Here is an 18,119-nt window from a genome sequence, read left to right on the forward strand (position 1 = left end):
GCTGTGGTCATCAAGACAGTGTGGTACTGGCACAAAAACAGACACATAGATCAGTGGAACAGAATAGAGAATCCAGAAGTGGACCCTGAACTTTATGGGCAACTAATATTCGATAAAGGAGGAAAGACTATCCATTGGAAGAAAGACAGTCTCTTCAATAAATGGTGCTGGGAAAATTGGACATCCACATGCAGAAGAATGAAACTAGACCACTCTCTTTCACCATACACAAAGATAAACTCAAAATGGATGAAAGATCTAAATGTGAGACAAGATTCCATCAAAATCCTAGAGAAGAACACAGGCAACACCCTTTTTGAACTCGGCCATAGTAACTTCTTGCAAGATACATCCACGAAGGCAAAAGAAACAAAAGCAAAAATGAACTATTGGGACTTCATCAAGATAAGAAGCTTTTGCACAGCAAAGGATACAGTCAACAAAACTAAAAGACAACCTACAGAATGGGAGAAGATATTTGCAAATGACATATCAGATAAAGGGCTAGTTTCCAAGATCTATAAAGAACTTATTAAACTCAACACCAAAGAAACAAACAATCCAATCATGAAATGGGCAAAAGACATGAACAGAAATCTCACAGAAGAAGACATAGACATGGCCAACATGCACATGAGAAAATGCTCTGCATCACTTGCCATCAGGGAAATACAAATCAAAACCACAATGAGATACCACCTCACACCAGTGAGAATGGGAAAAATTAACAAGGCAGGAAACAACAAATGTTGGAGAGGATGTGGAGAAAAGGGAACCCTCTTACACTGTTGGTGGGAATGTGAACTGGTGCAGCCACTGTGGAAAACTGTGTGGAGGTTCCTCAAACAGTTAAAAATATACCTGCCCTACGACCCAGCAATTGCACTGTTGGGGATTTACCCCAAAGATACAAATGCAATGAAACGCTGGGACACCTGCACCCCGATGTTTCTAGCAGCAATGGCCACGATAGCCAAACTGTGGAAGGAGCCTCGGTGTCCAACGAAAGATGAATGGATAAAGAAGATGTGGTTTATGTATACAATGGAATATTACTCAGCTATTAGAAATGACAAATACCCACCATTTGCTTCAACGTGGATGGAACTGGAGGGTATTATGCTGAGTGAAGTAAGTCAGTCGGAGAAAGACAAACATTATATGTTCTCATTCATTTGGGGAATATAAATAATAGTGAAAGGGAAAATAAGGGAAGGGAGAAGAAATGTGTGGGAAATATCAGAAAGGGAGACAGAACATAAAGACTGCTAACTCTGGGAAACGAACTAGGGGTGGTAGAAGGGGAGGAGGGCGGGGGGTGGGAGTGAATGGGTGACGGGCACTGGGTGTTATTCTGTATGTTAGTAAATTGAACACCAATAAAAAAAAATAATAATAAAAAAAAATATATTAAAAAAAAAAAAAGAATAAAGGAAACTAATCATATAACAATCTTGATAGATGTAGAAAAATTATTTGATAAATTCAACAATTTAACATAATATAAAAATGTTTATAATAAAACCCCACAAAATTCATCTGAAATAGTGGCACATTACATCCTAAAATATCAATAGCTTTCCCCTTTACCAGTAATCATTAAACAGAAAATACAAAACCAAAGTACCAATGATAATAAGCCTAACAAAAATGGGTAATACTTTTACAGAGAAATAGTTAAACACACTTCTAGGGAAACCCAAAAATGATCTGAATGAATGGAGAGATGTACTGTATTTCTGAATGGAAAGACAGCATCGTAAAGGTAATGTTTCTTCCCAATCCAACATATAAATTTAATGCTATCCAAATAAAATTCCAAGGTATAGGATTTAGATAGTGAATATCTAAAACCATCTTGAAGAGTAAAGATGAGAAACTACCCTTAAGATATAAAGGCTTATTTCAAATATGTAATAATTAAATTATTCTAGTACTAGCATAGGAACAAATAGACTATCATAATAGAATAGACATTCTGAAACCATGCCTGTGTACACATGAGAAGTTGATCACGACTGATTAGCTACTGAAAACAGTTATGAAATAATTATTTTAAAAATAATGTTGACATATAATAATAACAAAAACAACCACCAATATTTATCAGATGCTTACTGTGTTCCAGCACTGCTCCAAATGTTGAAATACCTATAGATTCAGGCTTATAACAATCAAGTGAAATAGGTGATATCTATAGCATCATTTTACAAATGATAAAACTGAGGCACAGGCACAGAGGGATTAGATAAATTGATAATTCCCAAGTGGGGATTTCATCCTAGGCAGTTTAGATTCAGTGTCCATCCTCTTAACCACTATTCTAGACAGCTATCTCAGATCTACATTGGCTCATTCTAAGCAGAAAAATAAAATTAGGTCCTTACTTTAAACTATGCACACACACAAAAATGATCTCTGGATGAATTATTTCCTTTTTAAAACATTTATAACAATCTATTATTTCTTGTCACTAATATCAGGGGTGTGGTGACTAACTCTCCTAATATGCATCTAAAAACTCTGAATGTCTTAGAATATCTTATTTACATCAGGATGTTCACTTTTGTTTTGTTTTCCCATTTCTTGTGCTTAGTACCTGACAGAAGAAACAAATTTGCTCTATGAAGAATTGTAGCTATTACATTACAGGAAGAATATAAAGAAAAAAGTGATAGACAATGAATGCTCTACATCAGAATAGAACTTGCTATCTAGAAACAGTGTATACTACTGGGACAGATAAAAAGAACTCCTGAAAAAGGGAATTTTTGACACAGAATCTTGAGCCATACATTCATAGAAGCTCTTGGGGGTATATTAACCAAATGTCAGGATGCTTCCTGAATATGAATTCTGGGAAAAGCAACAAAGTACTCTCTTAGTGATATAGAGTCTGGAAATAAAGGTGTAGACCTAGAAATCCATAAATTCATCTTTACTTCACAATCAGAATAAAGTGGATACTCATGGGTTTAAATGCCAGCATAGAAATGGATAAACTTTCAGTTTATCTAAAATTTTACTTTTGTTTGTGTTATATTAACTGGTATATTAAAAATGTCTAATACAACTAAACTCTGGAATTTTGTCATTTCTTCATCTCTTTCACATTTACCTCCATTGATTTTCATTCAGTATCTTATATGTAACCTCTCCCTCTACCCTCAGGGCATGGTTGGAGTTTAGATAAGCAGGATACAGACAGGAATTTCAATGTTTCTTTTTATCTCTCACAAAAATTTAAGGGAGTCGAAGAACATAAACTACAATGATTATTGTATCTTCTTTAGTATCTGTTATTTCGAAAATCCTGGGAGACTTGGCCCTCATGTGTTACAAACAGCTGTTATCTGTGTCATTCTGTATTGAGTATTGTGAAGTCATACATATTTGCTCCTGACACATGTCTTCTCTCTCACATTAAGTCTTGTGATGAATGGAACATTTCTTCCATGATAATTTCTTTTCTTAACAATCCATTACATAACTTTCTCTCCAATAGGGAGAGAAGGAACTAATTTTACAAAGTAGGTGTGCAGAGGGTGGGAACCGTGGATCTATATATGTTAGTTACATGGGCATATATATGTCAATGTTTTTTCTCCTAAGTCCACCAAAGAGTTAACATTTCTGCCACCCTTCTTCCTAGATAAAAACTGTCAAAAAAGAGAGAGTAAAAGTAAGAGCCTGGAAACACACCTAAAATTCCTTAGAAGGAACCTAAATATTTTTGTCTTGCCATTTGGGAAACATGATTCTTTTTTAATTATTTTTTTTTAAATTTGCTTCCTATAAACACTAGTAATATTTAGTCCTATACTAAAGCCAATTTTGAGGTCTTAGATCTACCAGACTTCTAGTCTCTATGTTGTACCTGAAAATCATACTGGGAAATAAGAAGCTGGGAATTCAACTAGATGAAAGGAGGAAATATTTGTTTCCAAGCTCTATTCACCTTATTTTGTGTGTGTATGTGAAGCATTTCCATATTGCTTAGTTTTAATGGGTTTCAGTAGAACTATAGAAAAAAAAAAGTGGAAAAGAACTATGGCTTTCAAAAAATTGGGATCAAAGTGCAATTGGCATGCCTGATTATAAGAAGTTAGTTTCAAATGCTTAATTACCCAATTTCCAACCTCCTGTCACTATCTTGGAACTGTGAAGGTAAAGAATGTGAATTTCAACCTGCCGTTGCAGATATCTGCTTAAAGTTAGTATCACTTCTTTGAAGAACAGAATTTGACTTTTATCATAGTGATGTTAATAACTTTAAAGTGATATACTCCATAGTTATCAAGATACACCAAATAACAGGTGACCAAGAGACTAAGTAGCTATCAGTTTTGAAGAGTTTTAAGGAATAATCTAGTGTGATTAATTATACTAGACCACCCAAGCTGAGATTGTGATTCTGAGTATGGTCTTATTAGAGGGGCCTTCTACGATTATCTTGTTACTACATATTTAGTAAGTGCTTTCTGTAAATCTGCCAAATCCCATGTACCAACTTCCTCAATAAAACCAAGCATTTATGCCTGTCATCACTGTAAATGCCAGGGAACCACAGAACATCACGAGGAGTTATTTCACTCATGTTTTCTGTCAACAAAATCGCAATATCAGTGTTAACAGCATTTGTCATTTAAGCTTTTTTTTTTTTTTCTTCCTCCTAAAGGAGAACACTGTAATGAACCATTTGGGGAATTTGGATTCTAGAAACACTATTCTTAGAATTCTGGGTTATCCCAGGTGGTTGATCTGATTTTTTACTATTATAGTTATTTTTACAGAGTGGATTAACTTAGTTATGTTGTAATTTGATATATGCCCACTCCTTTCAGTTTAAGGAAAAAAAGATACTTCCCAGGCACTTCTTAGACAATGCAGTTAGTCTAGGACAGAATACCTCCCAAGATGTGTCCAGGGGACATTGAATTGTACAAGGGCAGTGGAAGCCTGGCACAGCACAATTTTATCTTCCCTGCAATAACTGTGGGGAAGGCAGCTTGGAATGAATTAAGTTGGCCTTAGAGAGTTCTGTGTGTTTGTGTAGCAGTCAGATAATAGAGTACACAGCAACTGGAAATGCAATGTCCCATGACTGAAACTGTTCTCAGAAATGAGATCCAGAATCTGTGGAAGAGGTTGTATGGTCCCATCTATTACTCTCATGGGTGTAAAAAAAAAAAATGTCATTTTGTTTTCTCTTTGTTCTCTCTGGTTTTATTTCTACATTTGTCTTTTCCTGTCTTTTGGGGGTTACTTGAGTGTTTTTTTTTTTTTAAGATATCTATTTTGATATATCTTTAGTGTTTTTGAGAATGTCTTTGTATATAACCTTTTCAATGGTTGCTTTAGGTGTTACATTATATTTACCTAACTTAACAGTTTACTGTTGTCATCATTTGACCAATGAGAGTGAAATATAAAAACCTTCCCTCCTATTTTATCCCTTTACTCTCCTCTGTTTATAATTGTCTTAAACATTTACGTATATTTGTAATCACATCAGACAGTTTTATAATTTTAAAAATATTTTATTTATTTTAGAGAGAGGGAGCTCTGGAAGGGGCATAGAGGGGGAGGAAGAGGGAAAGGGAGAGAATTGCAAGCAGACTCTGCACTGAGTGTGGAGCCTGATTTGAGCCCATGATCCTGAGATCCTTAATTGAGCTGAATCCAAGAGTTAGTCACTTAACCAACTGAGCCACCCAGGCACCCCAGAAAGTTTTATAATTTTTGCTTCAACTCTCAAACATAATTTAGAAAACTCAAGAGGAGAAGGAAAGCCTATTATATTTATCCATATGTTTGCTCAGTGTAGTCTTTCTTCCTTTTTGAGATTCCATGGTTCTTTTTTTAATAATTTATTTTTTTAATCACATCCTTTCCATTCAAGGTATTACTTTTAGCCATTCTTTTAAGGTAGGCCTTCTGGAGACAAATTCTCTTATATTTCTTTTATCTGAGAATGTCTAATTTCCTCTTCATTCCTGAAGGATATTTTCACTAGGTATAGGATTCTGGATTGACAGTTCTTTCAGCACTTGAAAGATACTGTTCTGGGCAGCCTGGCTCAGTGGTTTAGCACCGCTTTTGGCCCAGGCCTGATCCTGGAGACCCAGGATCGAGTCCCGCGTCGGGCTCCTTGCATGGAGTCTGCTTCTTCCTCTGCTGCTCTGTGTGTGTGTGTGTGTGTGTGTGTGTGTGTGTGTCTCATTAATAAATAAATAAAATCTTAAAGAAAGAAAGAAAGAAAGAGAGAGAAAGAAAGAAAGAAAGAAAGAAAGAAAGAAAGAAAGAAAGAAAGATAGATTGATTCTGTTCCACTTCCTTCTGGCCTCTGTGGTTTCTGGTAAGAAATCTACTATTATTTGAATTGATTTTTTCCTATAGGTAAGATATTGTTTCTCTGGATTCAAGTATTTCCTTTGTCTTTAGTTTACCGAAGTTTGGCTGTGACATGTGTCTTGGTGTAGATTTCTTTATAGTCTAAAATTTACATTTGGAAAAAAAAAAGGTAAAATTTATATTTGGTTGTCCATTAAACCTCTGTTTCTTTGCTAAGACTCTATTTTTATAAACAATTGTTTCAAGTAAATTTGTAATTGCTTGTTAAAGCATTTTTTTGTGATGATTGCTTTATAACATTTGTTAGATAACTCTTCCATTTCTTTCATATCATTATTAACACTTCCTGATGGGCTTTCTTCATTCATTTAGAAATTTTCCTGGTTCTTGGTATGCAAGTGATTTTTTTTTTAATCAAATTTTGGACACATGGGGTATCATGAGAATCTAGATCTTCTTTACACCTTCTCATTTGGCTATCTTCCTGTACAGAGAAAGGAGTGCTGTCAGGTGGGAGCCTCTATTGTCACCTGAAGGGAGTGCTCCTTGTTATTGCTGGATGAGGTTTAACTCACCACCAGGTCTCCACTGACACCATGGTAGGGGTTTACCTCATTATTACTGGGCAGTAGTAAAAATCTTGACTCTCTACCAGGATTCCTGTGGTGTCACTCCACTGCAGAGAGGAGCATACATCTGTTATCCCAGGGTGGAGGTAGAAATCCAGGTTCCCCACATGGTCTTCACTAACACTGTGACTCTTATTACCACCTGGGGGATAAAAATTCCAGTCCTCTAGTTAGCCTTCTCTGACATGATTCATTACATTCTATCAAAGGTAGAAGTCCATACTCCCTGCTCAGCTATTGTTATTTTGAGTAGAGAAGGTCACAGTATTTTTTTTTTTTTTCTGTTGTGTTTGGCTGGAACAGAACAGTTCTTTTTTAATAAGATTTATTTATTTATTTATTTATTTATTTATTTATTCATTCATTTATTTATTTATTTAGAGAGAGAATGAGCATGCACAAGTCAAGAGAGGAGCAAAGAGGGAAAGAATTTTAAGGCTTGTAGCCTGAATGTGTGGGTCGGGGGGTCCTCAGTCTTACAACCCATAAGATCATGACCTGAACCAAAACCAAGAGTCTGTTGCTCAACCGACTGAGCCACCCAGGTGCCCCAGAGCAGTTATTTTCTAAATTTCTTTCTTGCTAACTATCCTGTTCTTGTCCTTTGACTAAAGAGAGCAAACTTTGTTTGTGTGTGTGTGTGTGTGTGTGTGTGTGCGCATTACTGTTTCAGGATTACCAGTTTATTTGGCTCAAAGTCTGGGATATGTATGTCAAAAAGAAAACCCAGGGTATTCACTACCATATTGACTTGAGTCTCTTGCTGGTCTGCTATCTTCTCTCCATCTTTCAGAGTCGTCTTTTTTGTGTGTGTGTATAAAACTGTATCTTCTTTATTTTGCATACTTTAATCTCAGAACAAAATAAACAAACACCACAATACACATCCAAACCCCTTGTCAAATGTCATGAAGGCTAGGGCTTAAGGCCCTTCTTTCCTGCTTTGAACAAAGACAGGAGGGAAAAAAAATCCAATAGACATCAGCAGGGATCTCATCAGGAACAGCAGCACTGGGTTCCTCTGCTGTCACTTCATCTTCATCAATGCCCAGGTCTAGCTTGATCATGTGGTAAATGCGGTTGGAATGAGTCTGGGGATCCTCCAGTGAGAAGCCAGAGGAGAGCAGAGCTGTTTTAAACAGTAGCACCTCCAGGTCCTTGACAGCCTTGTAGTTCTTGTCTGCCTCTGCCTTCTGCCACAGTGTCTCCACAATGGGGTGGTCAGGGTTGATCTCCAGGTGCTTTTTGGCCATCATGTAGCCCACTGTAGAGTTGTCCCGGAATGCCTGGGCTTTCATTATCTGCTCCATATTGGCAGTCCAGCCATAGGTGCTAGTCACAATGCAGCAGGGTGAAGACACCAGCCTGTTGGAGATGGTCACCTTTCAACCTTCTTATCCAAGATTTCCTTCATGAGTTTGCAGAGATTCTCAAACTTGGCCTTGCTCTCCTCCATTTTCTTCTCCTCCTCTTCATCCTCAGGCAACTCCAGGCCCTCCTTGGTAACTGAGACCAGACTCTTCCCATCAAACTCCTTGAGCTGCTGCATGCAGTACTCGTTGATAGGCTCTGTCGTATATACTACCTCGAAGCCCCGTTTCCGAACTCGCTCCACAAAAGCAGAGTTGGCAACCTGTTGTTTGCTCTCACCAGTGATGTAATAGATGGACTTCTGAGTCTCCTTCATATGGCACACATACTCTGAAAGAGAAGTCATCTCATCTCCAGACTGGGAAGTGTGGTAACGCAGCAGCTCAGAAAGGCGGCACCGGTTAGTGGAATCTTCATGGATTCCAAGCTTTAGGTTTTTAGAGAATTTCTTATAGTTTATAAGATCTTATAGATCATAGAATTTCTTATAGTTTTCCTTGTCTTCTGCCAATTCAGAGAAGAGCTCAAGGCACTTCTTCACAATATTTTTGTGAATGACCTTCAAGATTTTGCTCTGCTGGAGCATTTCTTGGGAGATATTCAGGGGCAGGTCCTCGGAGTCAACCACACCATGGATGAAGTTGAGATACTCTGGTATCAATTCATCACCGCTGTCCATGATGAACACACAGCGGACATAGTTTGATGTTCTTTTTCTTCTTGTTTTCAAAGAGGTCAAAAGAGCCCGATGAGGGATGAACAGCAATGCCCTGAATTCCAGCTGACCTTCTACAGAGAAGTGCTTGACTGCCAGGTGATCTTCCCAGTCATTAGTAAGGCTCTTGTAAAACACTCCATATTCCTCCTGGGTGATGTCATCAGGGTTTCTGGTCCAAATGGGCTTAGTCTTGTTCAGTTCTTGATCAATGTATTTTTCCTTAATCTTCTTTGTCTTTTTTTTTTTTCTTGTCCTTGCCACTATCATCCTCCTCATCTGAACCCACATCTTCAATCTTGGGTTTCTCCTCATCATCTTTATCTTCTTCCTCTTTCTCCCCTTTCTCCTCCTCTGCCTCATTATCACTAATTTCTTTCTCTTATTCCTTCTCCAAATAAAGGGTGATGGGATAATCTATGAACTGGGAGTGCTTCTTCACTTCTTTGACACATCTCTCCTCTAAATATTCTGTTTGATCTTCTTTAAGATGGAGGATCACTTTGGTACCCCAGCCAATACAGTGAAAGAACCCCCAGCAGAAGACTCCCACGCATACTGCTCATCAACATTGTGCTTTGTGATAACAACCACTTTATCTGCCACCAGATAAGCAGAATAAAAGCCAACACCAAACTGTCCAATCATGGATATGTCTGCACCAGCCTGAAGAGCCTCCATGAATGCTTTAGTGCCAGACTTGGCAATGGTTCTCAAATTATTTATGAGATCAGCTTTGGTCATACCAATGCCTGTGTCCACCAGAATCAGGGTGCATTCCTAGGGGTTAGGGAAGATGTCAATTTTCAGCTCTTTACCACTGTCCAACTTGGAAGGGTCTGTCAGGCTTTCATAGCGAATCTTGTCCAAGGCATCAGAAGCATTACTGATCAACTCTCGAAGAAAAATTTCCTTGTTAGAATAGAAAGTATTGATGATGAGGGACCTGAGCTGGGAAATTTCTGCCTGGAAGACAAAAGTCTCCACCTCCTCCTCTCCATGGTGCACTTCCTCAGGCATCTTAAAGGAGAAGAGCTGTGAGCACTACAGCCCACGGTGGGCAGGGGCTGTGTCCGGCTACAATGCCACACCAAGGCTGCGTGAGGGTGACTCCTCGGAGTCGTCTTAATGTTTGTTTTGGATCTAATGTCCAAGGGTTTTGTTTGTAAAAACAGGAACATGGAAAAATTTTGAAAAAAAAAAAAAAAAACAACAGGAAAAATGATGTCTATCTTCCTTATTTATTTATTTATTTATTTATTTATTTATTTATTTATGATAGTCACAGAGAGAGAGAGAGAGAGAGGCAGAGACACAGGCAGAGGGAGAAGCAGGCTCCATGCACCGGGAGCCTGATGTGGGATTCAATCCCGGGTCTCCAGGATCACGCCCTGGGCCAAAGGCAGGCGCCAAACTGCTGCGCCACCCAGGGATCCCAAAAAATGATGTCTATCTTCCTGATAGCAACAGTCCCTCTAAAGGCTTTACTCTCTTATAACAAGACATGGAAAACTTCTCATCAGAAATCCCACACTCCTTGATTTTAAAAGCAAACCTTCAGGATGAACTTCAGTGCTTCCAATTAACATTGATTTAACTATTTTGCCTCAAAAAATGATGAGATAAAATATTTTAGAAGATCTCTTCACTAATATTGAGAGCATCAGATCAATCCCATTCTTTTTTTACTCACCGTGCCCTTATTTGAATTCTCTGGTAAATACCATACTGATTTTTTTTGAGGCATCTAGATTTGAGCTTTAAGAGTCGTTGGCTTCACTGTCATGTTTATTCAGCCAACTAATAAATGTAAGTCATGTCTAGTCTTCATTATAACAAGTGTAACCAGCATATTGAATTGAATATTAACATGAAATTTTTTTTATTATTTTAATAAATCCCTCCTGGGCATTCCAATACAATAATACAAATTTGCAAAAGAAGGCCAAGATTTTTGGCAGGTATTTTGGAGAGATCTAGCACTCTATGGTGAGCAAAAATTGGGATTTCCACTTTCCTTCTTATATCAAGATGCTTGTTTCTGGACCATTTATTCTGCCCCATTAGTTTTTCATTTTGTCTGTTTTAGACCATTTATTGCCATGGCTTTCTAATATGTCTTAGTACCTGGTGGAATGAGTCGTGGTTATTTGGAGATTTTATTCTTTCATATAAACATCTAAATGTTTGGCATGTTCCCCTAAAACATTCTGCAGACATTTTATTGGTACTATATTAAATTTAAACATGATATGTTTATTCAGGTTTATTCAGGTCTTCTTTTATGATAGTTAAAGGTACTTGATACATTCTCTTCACAAATGCCTTGTTCATTCTTTATGAGATTACTCTCACTTTATGTTTTTTTTTAAATTCTATAATGTGATAGCATATTTAAAAACTTGGTGAATTCTCTTATTAATTCCAATGGGTATTTTTTTTTGTTTTTCTTTTTTTAAATGATCATACCATTAGGAAATGTCTTGCACCCTCCCTTGCAATTATCATAACTCTTTCTTATCATATTTATCTTTCTTACTGCATCAGTTAGAATGTTCTGTATTACTGCACTGAATAGTAAAAGAGACAATGGAAATTTTTATATTGTTCCAGTTCTTAAAGGTAATATACTTAACTTTCAGGTTTTACTAGATAGTTTTTTATCAAGTCAAGGAAATTCCTTTCACTCTAGCTTTCTGAGAGTTTAGTCATAAGAATCTATTGACCTTTATCAAATATAGTTTTTCTTCATTTATTGAGATGATTATGTGATTTTTTCTTTTAGTTTATAATGTTTAAATTGCATTAATAAGTTTTCTGATGTAATTAAACTATTTTGGATTGGTTGAATCCACTACATTGGATTCTGGTATATTAACTTTTAAATGAATTGATAGATTTGGTTGTCTAATTACTTAGGGATTTTTGTGTGTTTAAAATTTTTATAAGTTAACTATACCTATACTTTTCCCCTCATTATTTTTTATCCAGTTTTGAATTCATGGTTATACTAGCTTCATAAAATTAGTTGGGCAGCTTTCCCCTTTCTCCTATTTTTCTGGAACAACTTGTATGAGAAAGGGATTATCTGTTCTTGAAAGTTTGGTAGTATTCAACTACAAAACCAAATGGGACCAAGGTTTGGTCATTTTTGGAGGGGGAGTTCTTGACTCCCATATCCAGTTCTTTAATGGTGATTCATCTATTCAAGTATTATATTTCTTCTTGGGTTTATCTTGGCATCTTACATTTTTTTCCAGAAATGTATCCATTTAAGCTAGGTTTGCAAATGTCTTGGCATATAGTTGTAATAGTATTCTATTATTTTAAAAAATCTTTGTTACACCAAAAGCTTATTACTAGTTATTTTTTCTAAATTTTATAAAGCAAAATTTCCAGGGTTTTTTTCCTCTCTTACTAATCAAAGAATTAGTTTTGTTACCCATCTTTAATTAAATAAGTTTTATGTAAAATTGATATCTGATGTTATCTTTGTCTGTTCCCTTCATTTTACCCAGTTTTGTTTATTATATTGCCATTTTTCTAATTTATTTTTGGATATGTACTTTAATTATTTTATATCTTTTCTATTTTTACTTAGATTTCTTCAAAGCGGTAAGCATTCTTCAAAGTGCAACTTAACCTCTGTTTGAAATTTTGATATTTAATACTTTCATTGTCATTCACTTTTAAGTATACTATAATTTTTAGATTATTTTCTTTATATCCCAAGATTATTTAGTTGCATGTTTTCAGATATATATATATATATATATATATATATATATATATATATATATAATCTGTATTAAATATGAGTTTTAGGGCTATCTTATTTTAATTGATTTAAATTTTATTGTATTATGGTTATAGAATATAGTCTGTATGCTGATGATTACTTAGTATTTACTGAAGATTATTCTGTGCCTTAGTTGCCCTACTACTAGTTATTTTTTGTAAATGCCCCATGTTTGCTAAAAATGTATGTTCCTTTCTCTTTTTCATGGGTGTGAATGTCCTTATATATTTAATGTTCAATATAATGAACTATGTTCTTTAAATTTATTATACATTTGTTTATTCTTGGTTGCTTTAAACTATCAGTTTCTGGAAAGACTGGATTAAAATCCCCAACTACAAATTTCTCCATAGTTCCAATATTATTATTATTATTATTATTATTATTATTATTATTATTATATTTTGAAGCTTTATTGATAGATGCATATATATTCGTGGTCATTATACTTCAATCTCTCTTTTTTTCCCAGTACATAATATTCTCCTTCACACATGTTGTGAGGGTTAAGAAGCATTTTTGTTTTGGCAAAAGATACAGAAACTTAACAGATCTATTTACACAAAATAAGAAATCATACATCATAATATCAGTTCATGGAATCATAACTACTAGGCATAACAACTTCAGCATTTTATTTTATTTTTCTTAAAATATGCTATGTGACCTTTCCACTTGTGCATAATTCTGGCAGTATATCTCTTCATAGGAAGTGCGGGTGAGTAGTGCAAAGAGCTCCAGTACATTTTTTTTTAGCATTTATTGTGAGACTGAGAAAGTTTAAGATTAGTTTTCTGGGTATGGATATTTTCCACTAGAAAATGCTTTAGGCATTTTTAATCAATCTATTGACTTAAAATTTTTATATTTTTCAGTGTGGATGCAATAGATCTTACCTATAAGAATATTTGTTTAAATCTATTAAGGTGGTAGGGAAATGTACTATCTTAGCTTTGAAAAAAGAAAATTGAAATTATAAGAAATTGTACACCAATTAATTTAATGATATTGGTTAGTAATATTAGTGATGACTTTATTTTTTAAAGCACATTTTAGATAATTGTCTTTTTTGTGACATTATGGGTGAAAAGCCTTTTGTCGACATAATGGGTTTCACTGGTATGGTAATTTCTGGATCTTCATGTTACTTAGCCTGCCAGGAGCATTTGACAAAGTTGAATAATCCTTCCTTCTTGGAACACTGTCTTCAGATTTTTCCAAGACTGTTTTCTCCTCACTTTCCTCCTTTGTTCCCAGCTGCTTCTAAATCTTCTTTTGCTCCTCCTTTTTTTGATCTATAAGTGTTAGAGTGGACCAAGGCCCAGTTCTTGTAATTCTTCTCTATCTACTCTACTTCCTACATAATGTGATTGTTTTATAAATAGCATTTATATGGTAATTACTCCTAAATTTATTGTTATTTGGCTGAACTATATGAAATTTCTGATACAACTATTTTTTGATATACAAACGTGGTAATTTTACATGATCAATGATTCAACCTAAAAAAAACCTATCTATAATATATATATATGTTTTTTTTTTCCATGTGAGCATCCAAGGAACTACTCTCTTCTCTCACAGCAATGTTATCAGCAAATCCTGCCAACTCTACCAGCAAAATATATGATAAATCCAATCATTCCTCATCAATCTTACCACTTCCACCTTAGCCTCAAACTGTCATGATAGTCTCCTGACTGGTTTCCCTGCTTTCATCCTTGCCCTTTTATGGTCTATTGTCAACACAGTTGTCAGAGTTATCCTTCTAAAACATAAGCCAGAACTTGTCAAACCTGCTGACTTTTCCCCATCAAGTTCTGAAATCCTTTCCATGGCCTGTCAGACATTACATGTTCTGACTCTATCTCTCCTTAAATTCATCTGCCATCTTTCTCTCTTCTACAGCCACTGTGGCTAATGTTCCTCAAACTTGCCCAATGTGCTCCCATTTTGGGGATTTGCCTTTCAGGCTTCTCTGTATGGGATAATCTCTTCCCAGCCACTTATGGCTCACTTCTTTATGCTTTAAGTGGCTCCACGGCCACCTCTTTAGAGACCTTCCCAGACACCTCTGCATAAAATATCATCCCTTACTGTTACTCATTATCCTTTTATCCTTTCTATTCTTTTTCATAGTACTTATCAGAACCTATAGTGGTTATGTATTTATTTGTATGTTTATTTTCTGTCTCCTTCAACTAGAAACAAGCTCTACCACCATAGATTTTGTCTGTTTTGTTTGTGTTTTTGTCTCTAGTATAAGACAGTGCTTGGCACATAGTATATACTCAGTATTTGTTGAATGAAAGAATGCATGCATAAATGAGTGACCTGGTTATAGGGAGGGGACTTTTTCTTTTTTTTTTTAAGATTTTATTTATTTTTTATTTATTTATTCATGAAAGACATAGAGAGAGGGGGAGAGAGAGAGAGAGAGAGAGAGAGAGAGAGAGGCAGAGACAGGTATAGAGAGAAGCAGGCTCCATACAGGGAGCCTAACATGGGACTCGATCCCGGGGTCTCCAGGATCAGGCCCTGGGCTGCGCTAAACCGCTGAGCCACCGGGCTGCCCGAGAGGGGACTTTAATTTCTTTTTTTTTTAATTTATTTTTTATTGGTGTTCAATTTGCCAACATATAGAATAACACCCAGTGCTCATTCCATCAAGTGCCCCCCTCAGTGCCCATCACCCAGTCACCCCCACCCCCTGCCCACCTCCCCTTCCACTACCCCTAGTTCGTTTCCCAGAGTTAGGAGCCTCTCATGTTCTGTCTCCCTCCCTGATATTTCCCACTCATTTTTTTCTTCTTTCCCCTTTATTCCCTTTCACTATTTTTTATATTCCCCAAATGAATGAGACCATATAATGTTTGTCCTTCTCCGATTGACTTATTTCACTCAGCATAATACTCTCTAGTTCCATCCACGTCGAAGCAAATGGTGGGTATTTATTTGTCCCTTCTAATGGCTGAGTAGTATTCCATTGTATACATAGACCACATCTTCTTTATCCATTCATCTTTCGATGGACACCGAGGCTCCTTCCACAGTTTGGCTATTGTGGACATTGCTGCTATAAACATTGGGGTGTCCAGCCTTTTCACTGCATCTGTATCTCTGGGGTAAATCCTCAGCGGTGCAATTGCTGGGTCGTAGGGCAGATCTATTTTTAACTCTTTGAGGAACCTCCACACAGTTTTCCAGAGTGGCTGCACCAGTTCACATTCCCACCAACAGTGCAAGAGGGTTCCCCTTTCTCCACATCCTCTCCAACATTTGTTGTTTCCTGCCTTGTTAATTTTCCCCATTCTCACTAGTGTGAGGTGGTATCTCATTGTGGAGGGAACTTTTCTTAAAGTTCAAGTAGTCACTATTTGTTTACTCATAGTTCTCTCTGTAGGTTGAGCTTTTAATCATTTTGTACATTACAATCAGATATCTCTGAATGAATCGTGGTTTTTGATAACAAAGTGTTCCAAGCTTATAGTGATATTTTCTGCTGTAAACATGGAATTGTATATTTTTTAAGAAGTCTTTTTTAAAATGAATTATTTTAAAAATAATTAGTATTTTAAAAACAAAAATACACATTCTTTTGCCAAAATTTCTATTACCTTTTTAATTTATTGGCAGTGTCTTATCTGTAATGTAGGAAACTTAGTGTTGAACATTAATTCTCTTAATAGTAAGATAAATACAGATACTTGTCTATAATTTAAAAGTCAAATAAAAATATTAGATAATTTAATGGGAGTAAAAATGAGAAATGACAGAGACTTTAAAAACTTTATTCAAAATATTTAAGTGGAAAAAGTATTATAGGTTCATACATTCACAATAGTATCTGGAGTTCACAGGAAAAAGAATGCATAAAAACAAGAAAATTAGTGTATTTGGGTAATAATACATTTTAGTTATAGTTTTATATTATTTTACATTTCTGTACATTTATACTTATATATAACTTGTATACTATATAGTTTTATATTTAAAACATTACGTTTACATAGTTTGCAAATAAGTAACTTCTGTCATTTTTGGCCTATCTTCATATTTTTTATTCATATATAAAGCAGACACAGAAAATTTAATGTGATATAATTATAGGAAAACTTGGGGTATATATACAAATTATTGCATGACTTAAAAATGTCGTGTCTTCACTGCCATTTTGTGTTGTGAATAATTACCACTTAGGCAATTTTTCTGGGTAACTTGATGGAGAGTTACCATAAAATCACCAAATGTGGGAAATACTTTTGCCAAAATTCAAATAGATGACCGACCAGATTCTGAGACTTTTGATTTGGACTAGATGGATCCTGAGCCAGTAATTCATTTTTAATGAACTGCACAAGGGATTCCCAGGAATTTTAACTGCTTCAGATTACAGTTTTCTAGGAATCCAAGAATACTAGAAGTTGCTACATTGTGTGCCTTACTTGTGCTTGTATGTAAACAAGAGAAACCCTATTTGACACCATTTACTGTCAAAGTCATGAAGGATCACTGGTATTCTAAGGCATTTAGGTTCAGTTTCAATCTGCGTTAGGGCAAGGCATTCTGAGAATTTCTTTTTTTTTTTAATTTTTATTTATTTATGATAGTCACAGAGAGAGAGAGAGAGAGGCAGAGACATAGGCAGAGGGAGAAGCAGGCTCCATGCACCGGGAGCCTGATGTGGGATTCGATCCTGGGTCTCCAGGATCGTGCCCTGGGCCAAAGGCAGGCGCCAACTGCTGCGCCACCCAGGGATCCCTCTTTTTTTTTTTTTTTTTTTTTTTTTAAGATTTTATTTATTTATTTATTCCTGAGAGAGAGAGAGAGAAAGAGAGAGAGAGAGAGGCAGAGACACAGGCAGAGGGAGAAGCAAGCTCCATGCAGGGAGCCTGACATGGGACTCGATCCTGGGTCTCCAGGATCAGGCCCTGGGCTGAAGGCTGTGCTAAACCGCTGAGCCACCTGGGCTGCTTCTTAGTGAAGCTGCTGCCTCCCCTTTTCTTTCCTTGGGCAGCCATTTTATCCTGATAGCTGTGGAGTATGACTTCCTTGTCACCATGTTTTATCTAACTTTCTCCTTCATTGCTCTTAGGGCTTCCTTCAGGTTGACCAAGTTGGCATTATAGGGAATGCAGCAAAGTGTCTGGGGCATTTTGACTTCTGGGTTCCTTAGGCAAAAGTTTTGCTAATTAACTTTGATATTTTTACCTCAGCTCAGTGGTAGCACTGTGTCCCCCCCCCCCCCAGT

The 18,119-nt window shown here is 36.2% G+C and overlaps 1 protein-coding gene and 1 pseudogene across 18 annotated transcripts in view; one reads left to right on the top strand and one right to left on the bottom strand.

Annotated features, from left to right (window-relative positions):
* The window catches only part of EMC2 (ER membrane protein complex subunit 2), a 251,640-nt gene that overhangs the window by 120,498 nt on the left and 113,023 nt on the right, over positions 1-18,119 (top strand). The window contains exon 12 of one of the 18 annotated variants that reach the window (XM_077846978.1): positions 2,597-2,612. The exons of the other annotated variants lie outside the window; for them this stretch is intronic. The gene's annotated coding sequence lies outside the window, so the exon portion shown is untranslated. Of the gene's footprint in view, positions 1-2,596; positions 2,613-18,119 lie in introns of those variants that run through there. 18 annotated transcript variants of the gene reach the window in all.
* On the bottom strand, positions 7,883-10,170 carry LOC144283821 (heat shock protein HSP 90-beta pseudogene; annotated as a pseudogene).

This window comes from Canis aureus, chromosome 14 (genome assembly GCF_053574225.1).
Source record: "Canis aureus isolate CA01 chromosome 14, VMU_Caureus_v.1.0, whole genome shotgun sequence".
Lineage (NCBI taxonomy): Eukaryota > Metazoa > Chordata > Mammalia > Carnivora > Canidae > Canis > Canis aureus.